This window comes from Lipotes vexillifer, unplaced genomic scaffold, assembly GCF_000442215.2.
Source record: "Lipotes vexillifer unplaced genomic scaffold, Lipotes_vexillifer_v1.1 scaffold90, whole genome shotgun sequence".
Taxonomy (NCBI): domain Eukaryota; kingdom Metazoa; phylum Chordata; class Mammalia; order Artiodactyla; family Lipotidae; genus Lipotes; species Lipotes vexillifer.
This window is the reverse complement of record NW_006782310.1, coordinates 832,957-843,552: the sequence shown is the minus strand read 5'-3', so window position 1 is coordinate 843,552 and position 10,596 is coordinate 832,957. Positions and strand designations below refer to the sequence as shown.

Genomic DNA, 10,596 nt, shown 5'->3' with positions numbered 1-10,596 from the left:
TCCCCCCCCCCCCCCAAAACACACACACACACACACACACACACACACACACACACACACACACACACTTTCATAGATGGGCAGAGCTGCTGGCCAGAATCTCTGCCCAGGCTCTTCTGCAAGCAGGAGCACAGTCTGCGTAGATCTGAGCTTGTTGTAAGTGCACCTCTTCTCCATCTCTATCTGATACCCAGCGGTCAAGGACCACAGATTTCCCCCTGTGATCCCCATGAGGAGAGACCCAAGTGGGCCTCCTGGGAAGTGTCTGAAATGCTGGGGAAGCTGGAGGTCCACCTTGGGCTCTCTTTTTCCCCCTGGGGAAACCATAGACCAAGGGGGGGACCTCTTGGTGCAGTGCTGTGCTGGCCTAAGGGAGGGGCATCAAGCTCCAAGTGAAACTTCTCTCACCCTTCAAATTTGGTCTTTCTCCATCTCTGTGGTCCAGGGTGAGACTTAAGCCTCACCTCCCGCCTCCACCCCAGGTTCTGGGATTTTCACAATGGTGTCTCATCTATGCATAGTTGCTAGCTGGTCTTCCTTTGAGGGAGCTGAAGTCAGGAATGACCTATGGTGCCATCTTCATGACGTCACCCTCCAGAATGGATTTCTATTTCACCATCTTGGAGTAGAACTCCTTTTATTCTTTCTCTCTCTCTCTTTTTTTTTGCTCTTAAGGTCTTCAACTGATTGGATGGGCTGCACCCACATCACTGAGGGTCACCTCCTTTACTCCTTTAAAGTCAACTGATTGTAGATGTTAATCATGTCTATAAAATCCTTCACAGCAACATCTAGACTAGTGTTTGATCAGACAAATGGGCACCATAGCCTAGCCAAGTTAACACAAAAAATTTAACCGTCATATCTAGTTACTCTCCACAGAGGCTGTACCGATTTACTCTCTTACCTAGAAGGTTTGAGAGGGGCATGCCCAAGGTAGCATGAGAGGATAGTTGTCAAAGCTTTTTTTTTTTTTTTTGCTGTATGCGGGCCTCTCACTGTTGTGGCCTCTCCCGTTGCAGAGCACAGGCTCTGGACGCGCAGGCTCAGCGGCCATGGCTCACGAGCCCAGCCGCTCCGAGGCCTGTGGGATCCTCCCACACCAGGCCACGAACCCGTGTGCCCTGCATCGGCAGGCGGACTCTCAACCACTGCGCCACCAGGGAAGCCCTATCAAAGCATTTTGAAAGAGGTTCTTGTTTGCCTCTGTAAACCATCTTATACTATTACACTAGTAATAGCAATAACTCCACTTGAATTATCTCTTACAATGTTTTGGAGGCTGTTCTTACTTTTGCTGGGGAAGGTGGGGAAAATGATATTGAACTGGATTTTTAAAAAATTCTCCTTTAAACTTTAAATTCCCTCTGTAAACAAAGTCTTTCTGAAGAAAATCTCTCTCTCTCCCTAGGACACTGCTTCCTCTGCAGGCTTCTCAAGAAGAGTGCTGAGAATCATCCTTGCTCTTGTTTGTCTCTTGCAGGTCATTTTATCTCCTCTCCAAAGCACCCACTCTTGAATCTCAAGTCACCAGGCTTCTCAACCACTTCTCTACATTGCTAGTGTTCTCCACCAACTCCCAGATCACGTTCCCTCATTTCTCTCTCTCTGTTTTTTTTTTTTAGTTCCTGGATCACTGTTATTCTCTTCAACTCTATTTCTGTTCCAATGATTGGCTATTTGAGTATCTACACAGGTGAAGCTTTCACATTCTGCTCTGGTTGAACTGGATTTTTACGGATGAGTAAAGATGTAGGCAAACGAGGTGCGAAAGGGCTAAAATTCAGGTTTTGTGAATAGGGAACTACAGAGTGAGATTCAAATTAAGTTGGGGCAAGATCACGGCCATATATAATTTTCTTTCTTTCCTCCCTCCCTCCCTTCCTTTCTTTCAACTGAAGTATAATCGACATACATTATGTTAGTTTAGGGTGTACAACATAACGATTTGACATTTGTATACATTGCAAAATAATTTATTTAGGCTCTATGAGTATATGATGAAAGTCATGAATGTTTTCATTGTAGGAGTAACAGGCTAAAATTTGTGTATGTAAAGATAACTTTGGTTTTAACGTAGAAGGTCAGTTGGAGAGAATTGTTGCTAGGGATTCTACCAGGCTAAGGAGGTGTGTCTCTTGGTGTCATATTATTTCTTAGATGATATTTTTGTTCATTGTGCCACATCCTGGATTTCAGAGGCCAAGGTAAATATATCCTGATTGGCAATGTCACCCCATCACCCAGGCTAGAGTTGTTCTCACTGGTGAAATATCTCCAGGGTACCCAAAAGAAGTTAGGTACTTGGGATACCATAGCCTTATTGGTCCTGTCCTTTAAGTTGAGTAGGACAAGGAGGGGGGGATTTTACTTTAATTTCTCTGAAGATGGATGGAAGTAGAAAAATGCAATTTAGTTGGTAAGTGTGTAATTTTGGAGCCAGGAAGTCTGGGTTCGAATCTGTTTTGCAATTGGCTATGTGATCTAGAGCAGCCACTTAATCCCTAAATGCCCTTTTCCTTACATAAAATGTAGCAATGAAAATAAAAATAGTACCTTTGCCACAGAGTTATCATCCAAAGTACACACAGGGCAGTGCCTAGCACATACTAAATCTTAATAAATGTTAGCTATTGTTGTGTTTGTTTATATTACTTTGTAGCAAGCTAACTCTTTGGGAAAAGTCCTTTATTTAGTGTTTCAAACTCCCCTTTGCAAAGCAGGAGTAAAGAAATAATGTTAGTAGGTTAGAGACATATAGAATATAATGTTGCAATTAAATAATCATAAAATCACATTTATATTAGCTTTGTTGCTTTTTAACTTTATCATATGAAGTAAGGGTATTACTTGATAAAATATTTATTTGTGTCCATATGTGTGTTGTGTGTGTGTGTGTGTACTGGATCACCATGTAAAATGTATTTTTACTCTAGCTCACAATAAAATATATATATATATATATATATATATATATATATATTTTTTTGTGAGCTAGAGAAAAAATACATTTTATATGGTGATCCAGTACACACACACACACACAACACACATATGGACACAAATAAATATTTTATCAAGTAATACCCTTACTTCATATGATAAAGTTAAAAAGCATTTTGCGGTACGTGGGCCTCTCACTGCCGTGGCCTCTCCCGTTGCGGAGCACAGGCTCTGGACGCGCAGGCTCAGCGGCCATGGCCCACGGGCCCAGCCGCTCCGCGGCATGTGGGATCCTCCCGGACCAGGGCACGAACCCGCGTCCCCTGCATCGGCAAGCGGACCCTCAATCACTGTGCCACCATGGAAGCCCACAATAAATATATTTTTAACAGTTTGAAAAGAAGCAGTGAGGCTAGAGCCCTGAGGCACTGTCAAGACCTGAGACTCCCAAATGTTGCAATTATTCTACCCTAGGAAGAGGAAAATTCAAAACACCTAAGCTTCCACCATGTTCCTGTAGGACCTTCCTGGGATCCTTGGTCGGTAAGAGAATGCAAACGGGAGATCCTTAGCTTATTTACTGTCTGCCCTTCTAGACACGCCTGGTTTCCCAAGATCCAACAGAGGTCCAAGTTGCACTATTAAACAAAACAAAAACAAAAACAGAAGCACAAAATGAAAAAAAGCCCTATATAATATATTCTTCACTCTAGCCAGTGTTTGCCTCTTTTCTTCTGGGTCCCTGGGAAGCCTGAGAACTTCCTGAAAGGGTGGTCAACCTCCTGGTATATAAATGGGTGGGGAGTAGCACCAGGCTACTGTGAAAGGGCACCAGAAACCTCGTATCTATTGAGAACTGTTGAGAAGTTAATGCCACCAGGAGGCCTGTGGCATGGTAGAAATTCCATACTATAATTAAGTGTGAATAATGAATAAGACTTTCTAGAAAATTGTCTTGTGGCCCAAAAATAATGTAGGAGGCTGAGAAGAAAATTTCCATTCTCTCCTTTTAGCACTTTGACCCTTTCTGCTGCTGCATGCCCCTGTTTTTTCAACTTGGCCATATAAAGATGGAAAAAAAGATCTGGGGGAAGAGTATAAAAATTAAGAATTTAAATAAATAAGTCTAATAGATATTATGACAATAAATAAAAATTTAAAATAGATTTAAAAACTGAAAGCCTAACAGGTAAAAGATAAAAGGTAGAACTAGAAAGATAAATTGTAAGATGAAAGCACAGCCTGTGAGATTATAAAGTTAAAAAAGTAAGGCAACCAAGGTTAAGAACAGGAAAAAAGAAAAGAAATACAGGACAAGAATTTTTTTTTTCTTTTACCATAGTAAGTCAGTGCAATTTATTATTGTAGTTAGAAGCACAGCCTACCATGTTCTCATAAAACAGAGTACTAGGGAAGTATGAGAAAACAGTTCACAGAGATGATAGCCCTTTAGCCTTTTGTGACTTCAGAACTTAAAAAGACAAAGGCCACACAAGAGGGAAGAGGTATGGGAACATGTATATGTATAACTGATTCACTTTGTCATAAAGCGGAAACTAACACACCATTGTAAAGCAATTATACCCCAATAAAGATGTTAAAAAAAAAAAAAAAGACAAAGGCCAACTGAGACTTCTATTTGACATTCAGATAGTTACTTGCTCCAACACAAACTGAGTTAGGAGATAGCTGAACATCTCATTCTTATTTACTTATGGTGTTCTCAGAAAGTTCCTATTTGGACGTGGACAGTTCTCAACCTGGCTGCACATCGGAGTTTTATCTAAGAAACTTTAAAAACTTACCAAATGCCCAGACCAATTAAATCTGGAGGGTGGAGCCCAGAACACTAGTCTTTATGTTTTCTCAGGTGATTCCAACTTGCAGCCAGGCCGCACACCACTGATGTATCCCTTTCAGAAAGCCGTTGCATGAAAGCCATATCGTATCTAGATAGTACTGTTTATTCCAAATTTCACCAGGAAAATGGACTTTTAGAAGACACAGCTGTGCTTCTTCTAAAGGCACAGCTTCCTGTTTCAGAAGCGCCGGTCCTTGGAGGTTATCTGGAGCGCTGCTTGAAGAGGATGGAGTCCTAGTCTTGGCAGAGGAGGCAGAGTTTCAGGCTCCGGCAGAAACAAAGAACGTCCAGACGCCTGTGAGCACCAGAATGATGTATGCCAACACCAGCTTTAATCCATAACGAGGATTTATGAAGCTCAGGGCTGACACCAGCAGATGGGGGAGAAAAACTACAAGAAGGGCGTACCACTTTTTCTTCTCAGAGGCATCCAAACACACAGTGCCCCGGAACGCGTGCAGCAGTATGATCACCAGTGTCATGAAAGCTGAATTTAGGAAGCACTGGGGAGGGTCTCCATGAATTCCCACCGTGCCCGGCCCCAAAGAGTCAGACAGGGTATTTACAAAGGAAAATACTCCACTCATGATTCCAAAGCCCAAACCAGAAACATAAGCTATTAATCGCATAGAGGGTGCTGTCTCACCTGGGTTTATACTCTTCAAGCCCACACGGGCTTTAAAAAAAAAAAAGGTTTATAATATGCAAAATGGCACATTTCTTGGATAAGGACTGAGACTAACACTCCAAAGATCAGCAGATATTTCTGTATTGGTCCATCTTAGGACAAGAATTTTTGGTTGGTAAGACTTTGTGTTTTTGTTTTTTTTTTAATTAAAGCATTTTCTAAAGTTGTTTTATTCCTCTCAAACTAACCATTTTAAAACAAAAGCTTTAATTGTGTGTGTGTGTGTGTATAAAACAAAAGAAAGACACGGGGGATGAGCGCTACCAGCTCCCTCTTCTGGCTTCTGGCTAAAGTCAGAGTTACTCCTTCCGACAAAGCCCAGACACAAGTGGGGACATCTCACTCTGATTCAGTTTCTGAGGAAACCCCGAAAAGGTGCAACACATTTACAAACCACTGCTCAGATATGGAAGCAAATGTAGGCTTCTCAAATATTCAATCATAGACTTAACGGAAAGTGGGCAGGGGGACACACGCATGTCAGTTCACTGATTTCAGTCCTTTTCAATTCAAATAGTCTCTTTCAATTCCATCTTCAAATTTCTTCTTCTCTCCCCATCTCCAAGATGGCATCTATGGGGTTGGGTTGGGGGAGCTTTAAGGGTTCTCATGGTGACAAGGAATTGAGGGACTTCTTATCCACATACAAGAGGAGCAGTCCTTCTGAGCCCTCTCTGGTTCCTGCTCTGGGGTTTGGTGTCCTCTGAAGGGTTAGTGACTGGTAATACCTGGCAGTGTTTGGTATTGTGATGGTGTCCATAGCCAAAATCCACCATTTGCCCATCAGTTTTGAAATGCTTGACATTTCTCTATCCTGGGCCTCAGAAAGTCCACTGGTCATCTCAGCGTTTCTTTGCGACTTCCTAGGGCACACACTAGTGTCTGGATGCACTGCACCCTCCACTCAGGCATGGGCAACCAGGCATGGTATTTCGGGTTCATCTACCTGTTCTCTTCCTGTCACATATGATACAACCTCTTCTTGGAGGCTCTCAGCTTTCCCAGGTTCTATATGGTGAAGGAAGCAACTAGCTCCAAGTTTCCCTCATATTTGTCTAGATACATCTTTTTTCCCTCTGGAATTTGGTCTGGAGCAAGTTGCCAGAACACATATATCTTTTGCTCCCCTTTTCTCCTTTCCCTTTCCACCTTCTCTGGGAATGAAAAGTATAGTCTTTAACCTTCCTTTTCGCATGGCAGGGATCCCCCTTACAGCATAGCCTTGTCTCCCCATCCCTGGCTTAATGGTAAAGTCGGCAAAGTCTGAATCTTGAGGTACTAACTGAAGCTTAAAGAATTTAGAAAACCATTTCTCTTCCAATAAACCTCATCTTAGTAATCTCTTGCTAGGGACTCAAAAAAAGGTACTTTGGTCATCAAAAGCCCAACATATAGCTCTATCTTCTGGGAAGTCGTTGGTTATGAGGGTCCACAGGGAGGTTAGAACTGATTTCCCCCATAAGCAGTGCCTTCCCACAGGCAGGAATGGAGAGGAGCAGAGTGGAAGGTCACACCCACCCTCTCGGCCATTCACCTCTATCTAGGAGGATTCTGCCTGTACAGCTGTGCTCTCCTGACTTGGAAGTTAGGGCTGCCTCTCAGCGGTTTTGATTCTACAAGCATCACCCTTCCAGCTCTGCGGAGGCCACGGGGTTAGGTGCAGTACGATGCTGGTTCCCACAGGGATATATGGAGATGTGAATATGAGGCAACTTCCGAACAGTTTGAAATAGTTCCTTGAGATTTCTGATGTGGGCTAATCATAAGACATTAAGTCAACACAGCATCTTCTCATTACTTCTTTTTTACAAATAAGTCCTGTCTTATTTCCGTCTAGGTCAGAGTTTCTCAGTCTCAGCACTATTAACATTTTAGGTCATATGGTTCTTTTCTGTGAGGGGCTGTCCTGTGCGTTGTAAGATATTAAGCAGCAACTCTGGCATCCATCCACTGTTTGCCAATATCAGCTCTTAACCAGTTGTGACGACCAGAAATGTCTGCAGACATTGCTGAATGTGCCCTGGGGAAGCAAAGCAGCCCTGTTGAGAAACACTAATTTAAACCTTGGTCTTATTTTGATGTTGTTGTGATGTTTTAATTGTGTGCTTTTAAAAAATATAGAAATATTTTACTTACTTCTGATTCCTGAAGCAGTAAAACTCAGCATAAAATATTTTCCACATAAGTTTTAACATTTTGACACTTTCATCCATGTGTGGCTTTCCCCCCCATTGGTAGCCATACAAATGTTTAAATAATTTTCTATATAAAAATGGCATTTGCCATTCTGTTTTGAATTTTTCTTTTTTATTTAGTAATACTTGTGTTTCTTATTTTTGACTTGTCTGTTCATATCCTTTGACTTTTTTATGTTGAGGTGTTATATTTTTCTTCTTAACTTGTAAAATATAAGTGTGTGTGGCTAAAGAATATCAAGTTTTGTTTGTTATGTATGTTTCAAATGTTTCCCAGAATTTAATTTATGTTTTTCTCATATACAGAAATTTTAATTTTAATATAATCAAATTCATCAATATTTTCCTTATTGTTTTAACTTTTTTGGGGTCATGTTTAGGAAAACCTTTCTGATCCCAAGATTATAAAAATATTCACTTATATTTTCCTCTATCTCCATTTTAGTTTAAATTTTTTTGATTATTATTTTATTCTCCTTTAAATTTTTCTTCATTTCTGTAAATTTTTTGTCTTCTGCTTCTTCTAGATCATTTTTTATTAAATTAAGGTAATTAATTAATTTATTAAATTATTGTACATCTCTGAGCTTTTGCAGTTTCTGCTTTGTAGTGTTTCTTCACAGAGGCACTTCTCTTAAGTTTAAAAATTCATGTTAAATGTTTGCTTAAAAATTTCAAGTGCTTCATAGTCATAGTTTTCTGACAAGTGCACTCAGCTATTATTAAGTTTTGTAGTTGTTTTTCACAATTTTTTTTCCTGTATTAGCTTTGTGTCAATGCTGTGCCCATCCTTCACCCAATAAAAATAGGCTATTTTAGGGCTTGCCTGGTGGTGCAGTGGTAAAGAATTGCCTGCCAATGCAGTGGACACGCATTCGAGCCCTGGTCCGGGAGGATGCCACATGCCGCGGAGCAACTGAGCCTGTGTGCCACAACTACTGAGCCTGTGCTCTAGAGCCCATGAGCCCAACTACTGACTGGTCCGGGAGGATGCCACATGCCGCGGAGCAACTGAGCCTGTGTGCCACAACTACTGAGCCTGTGCTCTAGAGCCCATGAGCCACAACTACTGAAGCCCGCGCGCCTAGAGCCCGTGCTCCACAACGGGAGAAGCCACCGCAATGAGAAGCCCACGCACCGCAAGGAAGAGTAGCCTCCGCTTGCTGCAGCTAGAGAAAGCCCGTGCACAGCACCGAAGACCCAACGCAGCCATAAATAAATAAGTAAATAAATAAAATTTATTACAAAACAAACAAAACAACAACAAAAAAGGGTTATTTTATGACTCATCAGTAAATAATTTGAGTTTTCCTAGAAGAGAAGTTCCTGGGGGGCAGAAAGATCAGGCTAGTTGAAGGACTTCTTTGCAGCCTCAGAGAGAGTCCACCTCCTGTAGAGGGGGCCTGTGTGCCCCCATTTGCTGTGCAGCCCTACCCCCTTTCCTTCTTTGGATGAGACATGGCTCAGGGAGACTCAGCTGCCCCCTTACCCCATCCTCCCCCTTTCTCAACCCATTTCCTCCACTTGTTGATGCAAACAAGGGACATGGGCTTTTGCCTCTAAGAGGGGCTCCCCATTTTCAAGAAATGTGTTTTTGCTATGCCCTGTAGCATTCTCCATTATGCTCTCTTCCCCCACACAGGCATGAGTTCGGGCTGATCTCTGCTGATTTTGGCGGATCTTACATGCTTTAGAGTCTGCATAGTATATTGGACTCCTGGTTTTGCTGAAAATGGAGTTCGTGGAATTTTATTCATTCTCCTTTTTGCTTTTATGTGACTTCCACCAAGTGAACAGGGAAAAATCCTAGCTTAGGTAGCTATGTTTATCCTGGAAGTCCTGAGTTTAGTTTCTGGCAATTTTAAAAAGCTGTTATTCAGTCTAGTAGTGGTTAGTATTACTTCCAGATTTTGGAGGAAAAGCAGGTATGTCATCTGCAAATAAAGTTAATTTTTTTTTTTAATCAGAATTTTTTCTTTGGAGTATAGTTGCTTTACAATGTTGTGTTGGTTTCTGCCGTACTGCAAATAATTTTTGTCACTGCCTCTTCAATGTTTATAGCACTTAATTCTTTACCTTGGTCTGTTGTTCGGCCAAAACATTTTGGAAAATATTGAGCACTATTGGTGGTAATTTCCTTCATTTTCGTATTCCTCACTAGAAAAAGAGTGCCTTGGGATTTCACCATTAAGTGCATGTTATGTATTAGATGCTATTCTGCGTTCCAGCTCTCTCCCCTCCACACCCATGATAGAGGCACTCATCCATCATGGCACTCGTTCCTGCTGAGCCTGATGGGACTTCATATGTGACACAAAATCTGTTTGCCATCTTTGTTCTAAACAATAAGGCATTTGCATTTCATTTGAAGTAGGTCACCTGACCAAGACAAGGTTCATGCTTCTAGAAGAAATAACAGTTAGCGAGAAGACTATTACAGCCAATCCCAACACGTATTTTCTTCTTCATTAGCATAGAGTTGGCATCATGACACTAGACAAAATCACACTGGGCAGTGATTTTTATAAAGAGAGAAGTAAGTATTAAAGCTTGGGAGAAAATAAGTAAGCATGAGTTGTGCCAGACTAAAGACTAGCATTTATCTTCAGCAAATATTGGGGCATCTATGCCCATAGGTTTCTTAGAAGCCCTCCCTGCTTGCCTTTCTGCCTCAGTTCTTGATGCCTACCTCCCATGGTGGGCTATGTCCTCTGTCAGTCCCGAAGGTCTGAACTCTGGCCTGCCTGAGCACACGCTTTGTTACTTGGCAGCTTCGACTGCCACCCCTGAGACTAGCTGGTGACCAGTCGTCAGCATCATTATTATTCTTGGCACAATATCAAAATGGACTTAGAGGGAAATTTTCCTCAAAAGAGATAACACATTCGTTATTTTCTTTCATCTCCCGT

At 41.7% G+C, this 10,596-nt stretch overlaps 1 pseudogene; it reads right to left on the bottom strand.

Moving 5' to 3' along the window:
• Window positions 1-5,005: 5,005 nt before the first annotated feature.
• LOC103082759 (gamma-secretase subunit APH-1B pseudogene) lies at window positions 5,006-9,830 on the bottom strand (annotated as a pseudogene).
• Between the last annotated feature and the right edge of the window lie 766 nt (window positions 9,831-10,596).